Raw genomic sequence first — 12,459 nt, 5'->3', positions numbered from 1 at the left:
ACAAACCTTCTCCTGTCAGAAGAAATTAACTGAAATGTTATTGGAACCAATGTATTTAAGGTTAAATTGATGTAAATCTGAGACTTGCTTTAAAAACGTATCTACTGAAGGGGACGGAGCTTGAGGTGAGACATGTACTTAGGTTGGAAAATACTGAAGATGGTGATAGGTACATAGAGGTTCATTAAAGTATTCCCACTCTCTTTTTCTATATAAACATTTAAAGCTATGTTTTGTTTTTACTTATTTATTTACTTAAGAGACAGGGTCTTGCTCTATAGTTCAGGCTGGCCTTGAATTCACTATGTAGTCAGTCCAGTCTGGCCTCAAACTCATCACGATCCTTCTGCCTCAGCCCCCTAGGCACTGGGATTACCACCATGCCTGACCTAAAGCAGTTTTAGAAGAATGACATTGGTAACTGGAAATTTTATTGAATCACTGTAATAGTCCTATTTAAAAAATAAATCAGATATTATTTCCAACTACCCGTCATGATTACTTTTATTTTTCATAAAAATATATCAGAAAATATCCCCACCCCAACACAATAGTTTTTGTTGTTGTCACTGTTGTTGTTTTACTGAGGATTGAACCTAAGCTCAGAAAGTGCTCTTCCACTGAGCCCTTTTTATTTTTTTATTCTCAGACAAGACTCACTAAATTGTCCAGGGTGGCCTCCAACTTGCAATCCTCCTGTTTTAGTCTCTCACACACCTAGGATTTCAATCATGTGTCTCCACACCTGATTGGAAAATTTCTCTTGACTGACAGACAATATGCCATGGAAATGATCACAAAAGTTGACCTGGGGTTATTAGCTTGGGAATCAAGTTTAATAAAAGGAGACAATCAACTTCTATGACCGTGGAGGTAAAAGTTCCAAATTCATTCATCTATAACACCATGAGCTTCCACACCTTAAAACTATATACATAACTTCAGGAAGTAAATAGGACCCCTACCCCCAAAAAGGGCTGAATTGTGAACATCAAGGATGTGCTATGGTCAAATTCAATAGACAGTTAAGGTCAATTCTTAAAGCCAAACTGTGCTGTTGTCACTCTGACATAAACTTACAAAAATGGGGCCGGGGATTTAGCTCAGTGGTTTTGCCGCCTGCTGCACAAGAACAAGGACTGGAGTTCGATCCCTGGTACCAAAAAAAAAAAAAAAAACTCACAAAAAAAAGTGCTCCCTAGATGAAAACAAGCTTTTACTTGTTTTTAAGTATGAAGAAATGCTTTTCCCCTTCAAAAAGGATAGGAGCTGAAAGAACACACGAAGCTAAGTAAGTTTCTACCTTCTTTTTTTTGTTTCCCCTTCTGTACTGGTATCGAACTCAGGACCAAAGCACTCAAATCTCTTCAGAGCATAGGAAGAATGGCAGTGGTATCAACACAGCAACTTCTCAGAGAGCAGTCTGGTTTATAGAAGGATTTGTTCAGTTAGGCCCCAAACTATTTTTGAAAATTAACATTAGTTGCCAACATTTAACAATAATAATATTTTACAAAAACCTCTGAAAAACAGAGATATTTAGAATGTTAGATGGGTCCTCTGGCATGGCAATAATTGGGTGAAACCAAGTAGGAGTTGTCCCCTGAGATATGAGGCATGTGCTACTTTGGAATCAACCTGCCCCACTGGTATGTGTTCCTGCCTATTGTATGCAAGATGGTTTCAGGAAAAGTTGACAGATGGATTTTTTCTTTTTTGAGGAACCAGGGCAGGTGAGACACCAGTGAGCTATATCCCTGGCCCCTGACAGATGGTTTTGAAGAGGACCTACAGTAGGAAGGATAACCAGTTCATTATCTTCTTTCAGACTTGGGCATGCCAGCCATTTGACTGCTGTGTTATAAAGGTCTTTCTTTCATTTAATATTTTAATAGCCAACAACAGTTGCCAAATGGGAATCTGTTTAAATGTGTTTGGACATCAGCCTTGATTTCAAAAGTTACACAAATTACTTCAATATTATTTAGTTAGAAGCACTTGTAGTTTGCACAGACAGATGAGCTAAAAAATAGCCTCAATCTACAGGCCATACTATCTATAAGAGAAATCAAAACTGGAGTGGGAGAAGGAATTTTAGTCCACAGGAGAGCAGAAGGAGAACAGAATCACAGAAATTTAGAACTAGAATGGTAACCCTCAGGTGCTGATGCATGGCAGGCATTCGGTACGTGATTTCTATGTGCTTGGATAAACCTTTCATTCTATCAATGAAGAAAATTAATCCAAAGCAGACATAACAAAGAATACCCAGGCAAAATATCTCAGATTCAGAAATCCTTAGTTTTAGTCCTTTCTTTTTTTTGGTACTGGGGATCAAACTTATAATCAAAATATAAGTTAATAAGGAAATAGCATATTCACTGAGAATATTTACTCTACCACATCATAAATATTTATTGAAACAAAACAGCAAAAGTAAGTCAATGGTTTCACCTAACAAATATTTTGCAGACTCTTAACAGGTATTTTACAGACTATATAGCTGATAATCTAAATTAGATATTTGAAGAGATATATCTATTAAATGCTGAGGTCTCAGAAAATAGTGAAAAATCTGAAAACCACAACATATTAAAAATGGATGAATAAACATTGTAAGAGGAAAAATGGAGGTAAGCATCAAGCATGACAGCAATCTTCAAATATATAGAAAGGCCTTGTCATAGCGATTTTATTAAGTTGCTGAAATCAGAGTGGTGTGGTTGAAAGAACAACAAACTGAGTTAAGAATCTGAAGTTCAAGTTCTCATGTGTTTGGGATCTTGTATGAATTAATTAACCTCTGTGGGTTACAAGTCTCTCTTCCATTAAATGGCTAATAGTACTGCACTGGGATCTTTCAGCTTTGGAATTCTCTCATTCTGTCATCTGAAAAGTTATTGCAAATAAATGCACTTGAACAGGTTTAGAGTCTTCAAAGTGTGAGGCCATTACTATTATTTTAAGTGGCAGGCTTTCACTTTTTTTAATGAAATGAGCTGTAGGAAATATGCTTTTCTCAGGTCAATTTCTCTTCCTATGGGTTGTTTGTATTTCTTGATACACTGTCAGCTATCTCTAGACTTGAGTCAGTGCCAAGCGGCTTTCATCATCTGCTTACATTTAAAGAACTGAAAAGAACATTATTTCACTTTCTCCCTCATATTATGCAATCAGTTTTCTTCCTTAAGACTCCCAAATACCAACATTAACTCCTGTCCACAATCGCTGTAGTTGGAGTATTTTTTGTTTGTTTGGTTTGGTTTTTTGAGATAGGCTCTCCCTTTCTCAAAAAACTAAATCTAGAGGTTCCATTTGACCCAGATATACCTCTTTTTATCTTCCTGAAAGAATTAAAAGCATCACACCACAGCGACATATGTACACCCATGTTGATAGCAGCACAGTGTGTAATAGCTAAATCTTGGAAACAGCCCAAATGTCCATTAACTGACAAGTGGATAAAGAAGATGTAGTTTTTTATACAATGGAGCACTACTCTGCCATAAAGAAGGATGCGCTTCAGACATTTATAGCTAAATGGATGGACCTTGAGACCATACTCCTAAGTGAAATAAATAGGACACACATGTTTAAATATCTCATTATTTCTCTGGTGTCAGAAACCTAAGAAGAAAATAAGGACTAAAATGTATAATAGATATTGGGAAATGGGAAGAAAATATTCAAACAGGAAGGGGAGCAAGGGAGAAGGAAGGGAGAAAGGAAGGAAGGGACAAGAAAAAAAGGGAATAGAAGGAAAAAATGGGTATACAATTTAGAACTTATGAACTGTTTATTTCTAGATTTTTCCACTTAATATTTTCAGACCATAGTTGACCTTGGGTAACTAAAGCTGTGGAAAACAAAACCGTGGATAAGGGAGCACTATTGTACTATATCAAAGCTTGTTCAAAGGACAATGTGCACAAGTAAAGAAGTCCAATAGAATGATATACCAGATAAATTAATCACTACTAATTCCCAATACCAGTCTTAGTTCTGTGTTTGCACCATGCTCATTCTCTTACCCTCTAGGTAGTGTTCCTTCTGGCAAACTAACTCAGTGCTCTAGATCCCCTCTTACATTTTCAGAAGTATTCAGTACTGATTTATCCCTTTTTTCATTTGTACCTTCTTATATGCTCTTTACTGAATAACTGTTATTAGCATTTACACATTGTTAGGGTTTGGATAGTAAATGTCCCCTAAAAGCACATGTGTTGAAGGCATGGTTCCTAGCTGATGGTGCTATGGGGAAGTGGTGGAAATGTTAGGAAGTAGAGCCTAATTGGAGGAAGCAGATCTTGAACACCTGATGTCCTTGAAGGTCTAGCCCCACCCCATCCCGCCCCACCCCTTCCTGGCTACTATGAGTGAGCAGCTTTGCTTCATCACAAGCTCCTGTCTTATGGATGTTTACTTTGCCTCTCTAGCCTAAGTAGTCCCTTTCATCTCTTTATAGCCAAGCTTCCAGCCTTGTTTTATGCCTCTCAAACTCCTAGTACTGCAGCCTTACTGAGCTTTTAAGTTCTTTAAACACTAGCTCTGCAATCAAAATGTATGCTGGTTCCTACATTTACACTGGGAAACTCAGGAAATCACTTCACTTCTGAGTCTTATTTTTATTTTTCTGGTTTGTGAAGTGGGGATACCAGCTTAAAATAAATAAATAAATTTTATAGATAGAAGAATCTGGTGCAGAACTTCTATTTTAAAAACATAATTAATTTTTCACTACAAACATGGCACATAAGGCATTCTACCCATTTCTCTTGTAGTACCTGCTATTCAGTTATTGTATCATTCACTAGAAGTCACCATTAATGCTTACCAATGATCTGAGATGGTTGGAACTATAGATCAGTGCCAAGTACTAATTAATTAAGGTCCTATCTTTGGAAAGTTTTATTTCAAATACAAAAAAAAAGAAATATGCTTAACATCCTTTAGAATGTGTATTCTTCTACACATTTCCTGAACACTGTTACTTTTGCCTAAATGATCTCGTAAAAATTTCCTTCACACATCCCACTCTATTCAGTTAGTAAATATATATTTGATCTCCATACACTAGTTTAAAGATTAGTCTACTGAGAATTAGTCCCAGACCATCTTTGCTCTGTGCTTCCATCTTTAATTAATATCCCACTATGTAAAGAAACTCTGCTGTGGCATCTATTACAGTGTAATAAAATATATGTATGTTTTGCTACCATGCAATGAATTTCTTAAAGACAACATATTATTCAATTCTGCATTGCCTGGGTCTCACTGTATGCCCAACATACAGTCATTTAATATTTATTTGAACTGGCCCCAGAAAACAAACAAGGTATTTTGAGTCTAATGTGAGGAACACAAGTTAAAAAAAATAAAGTTCAATTCTATGAAAATAGTACTATAACAAGGAATTATTACTGAAATGAGTTTTTGCCTATAACATTTACTCTCCCCCTTAGGACCTTGTACTTTCGAGGCAGGCACAGTGCCCCTGAGCTAAATTCCCAGCAGCATTTATTTTTTACCATTAAGATATAAGGACATGGGGATGGGGATTTAGCTCAGTGGTTCTGCCACCTGCCCCGCAAGCACAAGGACCTGAGTTCAATCCCTGGTATCAAAAAAAAAAAAAAAAAAGATATAAGGACAAAGTACAAATTTGCATAGATCAATCTTACAAACATATTTGCCAACAGTGATTTAGTAGGAAGAACTAAGGTAGGGTCTTAAATTCTACTTCTCTCTGATACCATACAACATTGAGACTATCAAGAATTATCTACTTCAACGTATCTATCTGCATACAGTAGAAATGAGACCTAAATAAGATAGCTATTAAAATATAAATTATGAAAAACAAAAATGCTACATAAATCCAAGGTAAGTTACTATAAATAAAACTATGATTATAACTCAAAACAAAAGTTATAAAGATTCTGCTGATCAAATTAAGTTTCCATCAACTAAGAAAAGTCTTAGAATTATGTCAGATGTTTTTGATTTTTGCTTTGTGGTAGTTTAGACTGAATACAGGACTTTTGCACTAAGCTACATCTTCAGCCATTTTATTTTTATTATTTTTAAAATTTTTAAATAGAGTCTCATTAACTTGCTAAAATCCATGCTGGGCTTGAATCTGTGCTCCTCCTTTGTCAGCCTCCCAGAATGCTGGGATTATAGGCAAAGGCTATATCACACCCAGCTACAAATCAGTATTTATTTTTACAAGTGTAACACAATCAATTAAAATTTGATCTGAGCTGGGCGCACCTCGGTGGTGCTTGCCCATAACCCCAGATAATGGACAGGCTGAGGCAGGAGGATCACAAATTCAAGGCCAGCTGGACAATTTAGCAGGCCTCTGTCTCAAAATAAAATAACAAAAAGGGCTGGGGATGTAGCTCAGTGCTCCCTAAGCTCTATACCCAGTATTAGGAGAAAAAGAAAAAGATCTAACACAGACAGATATACATATATATATATATATATATATATATATATATATATATATCTGATTTATATTTTATCTATATATAGATATGAGATGTACCTATATATACATATAGATACATCCATATGTGAGATATATATGTTTATCTCACAGAAATTAGGATTTACTTAAAGTTTGTTTATTCCCTTTATTTGTGGCAAGAGTATTGGGGACTGAACTCAGATCCTTCACCCTAAGCTACCTCCCAGCTCCTGCCTTCCACTTTCCTTTTCATGTTTTATTTTGAGACAGGATCTTGCCAAGTTGCTCATGCTGGGTGTGAAATTGTGATACTTCTATTTTAGCCTCCCAGAATGGGGGGATTACAGGCCTCTGCCACTATACCTAGATTATTTTTTAGTAAAGCAAATAAGCATTTATAAAAATAATATTAGTTATATGATCAGGTTAGAAAATTCTACGATAACTCTTCTATTCATAAGGAGCACTACTTTAGCCATTACTTATTAAGTATAGGATTAATAATTTTATATTTCTTTTTTAATTTGGAAAATATCACCATAATAATGTATAATAGCCATGGGCATCATGGTACATGCCTGTAATCTCAGCACTCTAGGAGGCTGAGGCAAAAGGATTGTAAATTCAAGCCCAGTCTGGGCAATTTAGCAACTTGGCAAGATCCTGTTTCAAATTAAAAATTTAAAAAGGGCTGCGGATGTAGCTCAGTGGGAAAGCCCTGAATTCAACCACCAGTACCACATAAAGAGAAATGCACACTGAATATAACAGAATTCAGTTTGACTAGCATCCTATTTTTAGAAAATGGTAGGGAAAACTGCCTTGAAGTTTATTGGCCTTCTTTCTTTACTGGAGGCCAAGCCATGCATACAATGAAATAGAAAGCATATACTGTTATGTGCTACATATGTAAACACCAAGAAAAGAAAGGGAAAATGTTTATTTACAAATGCAAATATACTGCAGTTATAGCATGTAGAAATTAGAAAATTGAAGAGAACAGGTTTTACCTGAAAGAAGGACAAACCTCTCAGTTCTCAACTTTGCCATGTTAGGAAATTTAGTTCACCTCTCATAGTCACTAGTTTCACTGTGAAAAACACCGAAAAACACCACTACCATCTCAGGGGTCTTGTGGTAAGTAAATGCCACTAGTGAAGTACTGTATCTAGTGCAGGGCGTTTCACCAAGAGCTGCCCTTGGCAATTTTCAAATGGACTTTACATTCTCTTTGACAAAACAGGACTTTTTTAAAAAAAAAGTATTGGTTGAGACTCTCAATATGGACAAAGAACTTTGGTTAAAAGTTGAATGAGAAGTCGAATAAAACAATATGGCTATTCTGATCCCAGTGGCTCAGAAGCCAAAGCAGAATTGAGAGTTCAAGATCAGCCCGAGCAACTTCACAAGACTGTCTCAAAAGAAAAAATAAATAAAAATAAAAAGGGCAGAAGATGTAGCTAAGTGGTAGAGCACTTGCCTCTAGCAGCCTAGCATGTGTGAGGCCCTGGGTTCAATCCCAGTACCACACACACACACAAAAAAAACCCAGTACCAATAAGGCTCAGTTACCAAAAGATGAAAGAACCTAAGAAGCATGCTTTAAAAACCAAACACTAACAAACTCTCCATACAAACAAAATCTGATTTGTAAGAGCAAACCAACAGCATTTATAACAAATATAATTCAGGATACTTAATGTTACGATAAAAAGAGTTTTAAAATTCAACTGTTGCTGGGCATGGTGGCACATCCCTTTTTACTAGGACTCAGGTGGCTGAGGCAGGAGGATTGAAATTAGCTCAAGGCCAGGCTGAACCATGTAGTGAGATCCTGTCTCAAAAAAAAAAAAAATAACTATCAAACTGAGATGATTGATAGGTAGATGAATCTGAGATAAGATCCATACCATCCACTGCTTTTGTCTGTAAAATAACATTACCTATCAAGACCTAAAACAGTATTTGCTAAAAGACTGCTACATTGTATTTATACCTAATTTAACAAATATTCTAAAACATTCTAAATGCAGATATGTTTTCATTTCTTGATTTTAACTAATTAAAAAAACTGAACCATAGAGAATGAGTCAAGCCTTTTGTCTTATGAACAATTATTATTATTATTATTTTTTTTTTTTTGGTACCGGAGATCGAACTCAGGACCTTGCGCTTTAAAGGTAGGCAGTGGAACCACTGAGCTAAATCCTTGGCCCATGAACAATTATTTTTTAAAAAGATACAAAAAATGTTTCACTTTTATTTAAACAGGAACATATTCACCAAGAAAATGAAAGAACTTAGAGGAATTTCTTTAATGAATACAGTTCCATTAAGCAGCTTGCTGGAACACAGTTTAAAGAGAAATGGCTCTTATTAGCTTTTTCTAGTGTGGGTGTCCTGGTATTCTTAGGATCTTTCACCCACCATATGAGTCAGTTTTATATAACACAGTAATGTATAATTTCCCTCCTACTCACAAGCCAACACTTTAGAAATAACATCTTACCCTGAGTTATTTAAGGAATATGGTAACTTGGAACATTTTAATATTTTACAAAATGTACAAACAGGGGCCGGGGATTTAGCTCAGTGGTTTCGCTGCCTGCTGGGCAAGCGCAAGGACCTGAGTTCGATCCTTGGTACCAAAAACAAAACAAAACAAAAAATAAAATGTACAAACAACCAAATTATTACTATGTCAGCAACAAGCTCCTTGGCTCCCATAGAAACTTTTTAGTGTGTTTCAGTACTGTAACGATTTAAGGGAAGATGTTAAGAAAATATGTACATTGTTTTTCTGTAATCAAATATTGTAACTATTTAAAAATCGAAGTATTTTGCCAAATATTAGTCATTTTTCAAACACAGAGAAAAATCAAGTGACTTAGTAATTACATGTTTGCTCAGGAATTATTTCCATAGCTACCAAAGATCATTTAGTAATAGAGCTCAAGAAAAGTAAGATTAAAAAAAAGAAAAGAAAAATAGAATTGATTTGGTTTTTCAATTGTATATCAAATATTCTATTTCTGAAGGATATAATTGAAAGGGTATGTATAATATCAGGTTGCTACAAATAAGTTAATATCCACACAATTTTGTTGTTATACTAAAAATCTTTTGCTTACACTAATACCAGAAATCAGTTGTTCCATGATGAGACTTTGGAAATTATTATACTGAGCCATTTGCCAATTTAATTATTTATCATAAAGAGAAAACATTTTAGTTTTCCTTCATTGAGGAAGTATTGTTCTAAAGGTAAAAAAGGCATACAGAAATAAAGAAATGCAGCCAGGGATCTAGCTCAATGGTTTCACCGCCTGCTTTGCAAGCGCAAGGTCCCAAGTTTGATCCCCAGTACCAAAAAAAGAAAGAAAGAAAGAAAGAAAGAAAGAAAGAAAGAAAGAAATGCAATTTAAAACAGATACAAGAATAAAATTCATCTGTTGACTTTAGAAACTCATAGCATTATAAACACAAGCATCAACTTTATATCTGATAAGAAACTAATTTTAAAACAAACTACTGTATAAGTCGGGCATGATGGAGCGGGGATTTAGCTCAGTGGTTTTGCCACCTGCTGCGCAAGCGCAAGGACCTAAGTTCGATCTCCGGTACCAAAAAAATAAATAAACAAATAAATTGGGCATGATGCCACATATCTGTAATCCTAGCCCTGAGGAGGCTGGCAGAAGGACTGCTGTGCGTTTGAGGCCAGCCTGGGCTACATAGTGAGTTCGAGGCCAGCCTGGGCTACATAGTGAGTTCAAGGCCAGCCTGGACTACAAAGCAAGACCCTATTTCAAAAAACCAAAATCAAAAAAAAAAAAGGAAAAAGAAAAGTAAATTCATTTATCTAGTTTATTCTTATGCTCTAAGGAAGTATACCATTCCATATTATTACCACAACTGTACTTTTTATCATGGTAAAATATACATAATATAAAGTTTACTATTCAACCACTTTTAGTGCATAACCTAGTAGCATTAAATACATTCACTTTATTCTGAAACTATCACTGCTATCCATTTCCTGAATTTTCATCATCCCAAACTGAAACTCTGTCCCCAGTAAACAATAACTAGCCATGACCCCTTCCTCCCTTACCCTGGCAACCACCTTCTATTTTCTATCTCTAAGAATTTTACTACTCTGGGTACCTCATTAAGGGAAATCATACAACATTTGTTCTTCAGTTATATATTAAGTGTCAACCCAATGGTACCATATTCGGTGACAGTAACCCATCTTCCATCAAAACAATTAAGGTAATGCTAGGAATGTGGCTCAGTAGTAGAACCCTTGCATAGCACTTGCAGGCCCCTGGATTTAATAGCCAGTGCCATCAAAAACAAACAAAAAACCAAAAAAAACTAAGACAAATACATATATCTAGCCAAGTACAGTGGCACATGCCAGAATCCCAGCAATTCCAGAGAGTTAAGCAGGAGGATTACAAGTTTAAGCACTACGTGGACAATTTAGCAACTTAGTGGGAACTCGTCTCAAAATAAAAAATAAAAAGGGCTAGGGATATGGCAAAAGCCGTAGGTTCAATTCCCAGTACCACCTTAAAAAAAAGCTCATAATACAAATGGTACAAAAAATCTTTATGTATTTTCAAAGCATTTCAGCTGGAAAAAGGACATTCATTTATTGATCAATTTTATGGTTTAAATGGTAAGCTATTGGCATTACCCACCAATACTAGTATGTCTTTGATAAGTATTAAGTAACAACATACATACAAAAGGACTTGGGTAATGTACATAACCTTTGTTTCAAGATAATTAGTAATATTCTAAAAATTAAGGGAAAAAGGAAAGAAAAATATGAAAGTACACATTACATTTACATATTAAATACTGTATAATTTCACACTAATAAGTAAGCCAACAAGATTATTCTAGTGACTACAAAAAGATAATGGTGTCATGGTATTTGAACAATATAAAAAGTCAAGTGCCAAATTTTTCTGGCACTGGTTGCAACACTAGAGCAGTCTTTGTTTTTGGCCCCCAGGTGGCAGTGTGGCCCAGAGCAGTAGACATTTGTCAGGTCCAGACCTGAAGGACAGATTACAAAACCCCCTTTCCTAAAGGATCCTTACCTTGCCTGACAAATATACTAATAAAAGCTAATCTAGATGTCAGGTGTGATGTACACACTTGTAATCCCAACATTTGGGAGGCTGAGGCAAGAGAATCAGGAGTTCAATGCTTAGCCTGAGCCTCACAGAGACCCTATCTCAAAACAAAACAAACAACAACAAAAAAAAACACCTAGGATAAAACAATTACTCTAGTGTCATCTCAGTTTTAGTAAAGAATTTGAATTCATTAGATTCTGCCAAACCTTTAAATCAATCAAGCTCTAAGTCTGAATTTCTTCTTACAAGAGAATAGAAACATAAATATTTCTAAGAATACCTAAGGTTCAGTTTAAATATAGTTCAGTTACCATGAAAAACTAAGTTAAATTTCTAGGTGTTAGAAGCTGTGGTTACATACATACCAGTGAGCTGCCACAGACCCAGTGAAGAAACTCAAAAGAGCATTACCCTGGTCCCAAAACACACAACTACTACACTCCCGTTATTATGCTGTGACATTCAGCAGGATATTGGCCACTTGCTACTGCCATCATGGGGAGATAAGACCGAAGTGCTTTTGCTCTGCAGACCAAAGAGCTGCACTTGGTTTGTTGGTTTCATCATTTTCTAAGGATGTAATCAACCATTTACTCTCCCAGTGACCAGTTTTAACTACTGCTAGGAACAGTGTCATATTTCTTTTCTTTCTTTTTATTTTTTTTTTTATTTCTTTTACTAATTCTAGCTTCTCAATAGAAAAAAGAAACTTTTTCTTACATAAACTATCCTTATACATAAAGCATTCATTTAACATTGGGATCTCAATTACCATGTCTTCACTGTGAGAGAGGATCCTTTCTGCCCTCCCTCTATTTGTTTTCAGTC

The 12,459-nt window shown here is 35.6% G+C and overlaps 1 protein-coding gene across 5 annotated transcripts in view; it reads right to left on the bottom strand.

Annotated features, from left to right (window-relative positions):
- The window catches only part of Zranb3 (zinc finger RANBP2-type containing 3), a 284,160-nt gene that overhangs the window by 233,304 nt on the left and 38,397 nt on the right, over positions 1–12,459 (bottom strand). The window lies entirely within an intron of this gene.

Source organism: Heterocephalus glaber, unplaced genomic scaffold (assembly GCF_053883595.1).
Source record: "Heterocephalus glaber isolate CG9 unplaced genomic scaffold, H.glaber_assembly_v1.0 deba00000347, whole genome shotgun sequence".
NCBI classification, from domain to species: Eukaryota; Metazoa; Chordata; class Mammalia; order Rodentia; family Bathyergidae; genus Heterocephalus; species Heterocephalus glaber.
This window is presented reverse-complemented; position numbering and strand designations above follow the sequence as displayed.